At 34.8% G+C, this 1,053-nt stretch overlaps 1 protein-coding gene across 1 annotated transcript in view; it reads left to right on the top strand.

Annotated features, from left to right (window-relative positions):
* The first annotated feature begins 634 nt into the window (after positions 1-634).
* Positions 635-1,053, top strand: part of LOC106460350 (prothoracicostatic peptide-like) — a 29,141-nt gene continuing 28,722 nt past the window's right edge. Inside the window, exon 1 of the mRNA XM_013920042.2 lies at positions 635-747. The gene's annotated coding sequence lies outside the window, so the exon portion shown is untranslated. The remainder of the gene's footprint in view (positions 748-1,053) is intronic.

Genomic DNA, 1,053 nt, shown 5'->3' with positions numbered 1-1,053 from the left:
CTAAAAGTAAGCGCAGTGGATAAAATAGTCTTAGTGGAAATACGAATACATATTTGTCATTTGATAAACGTAACATCGCAAAGATGGCGTCTCAGCTCTTTCCCTGGATTACCAATGCATGATGAACAGCTGTGGATCCCTTACCTCGGAAACATCCAGAAATGCAGGATCAAATGTACACACAAACCTTCAAAAAATGAATATATATACGTGTTAAAAAATAACGTAAGATGTTTCAATGAATGGGTTTCAGAAATACGCTTCGCTTTTTTCTTTCTTTTACCTTCTAAGAGTCATGTCGAAAAGTCTTAAAAACGAGAAGACAAGAAACAATTCCAGTTACAGCTACTTTGAAATCATTACGCGTTTTTAATGGAACCGCGTTGTTATAGACTTAGGAAACTTTGATGTATGTACATAAGTCAAAGTCAGTCTTTATCAACACATTTTTATTTTTCAATGGTAATGCATGCTCCGCTCGTATGTAATTGGTTGTAATGATTATATATATCAGAGTTACATATGAATAAGTTATAGACTACGTTTCCAGAAAAGTAGCCAATCACAGTGTACAAAAATGGACGCCGCCCGTGACGTATGAAAGCTTGCATAAGGGTGGGAATAAAAGGAGGACAATTATAGCTTTGAGAAACAATCAGCAACCCAACCTTGTCCTCTCAGCACGTGACAGTCGTCAGTCTGGTAAAGTTTGTCATCAAATTCTCCAAAAGAAGTTAAATCCAAAAGGTGAGTGTTCGTTTCAGTTATAATTCGAGTAACGACAGATTTCAAGATATGAGTTATGTAGTAAAAATCATACCAGGATGTTCATGAACTTTTGTTCTCTTGCATTGTTCATATAATATGAAATATGCTTTGTTTTAGATTTTTTTTTATTTCTCGGAATTCTTGTAATTCAAGTTCGACAAACGTGGACTGTGATACTGAATCATTCAATTTCTATCAATCTGTATACTTTCTGTCTAGTTACAAATTATTATACGACTTCAGAGAACATTAACAGGTACAAAGCGGGCTAAACACTCTTACATT

The sequence above is a fragment of the Limulus polyphemus genome, unplaced genomic scaffold (genome assembly GCF_000517525.1).
Source record: "Limulus polyphemus unplaced genomic scaffold, Limulus_polyphemus-2.1.2 Scaffold758, whole genome shotgun sequence".
Taxonomy (NCBI): Eukaryota; Metazoa; Arthropoda; class Merostomata; order Xiphosura; family Limulidae; genus Limulus; species Limulus polyphemus.
This window is presented reverse-complemented; position numbering and strand designations above follow the sequence as displayed.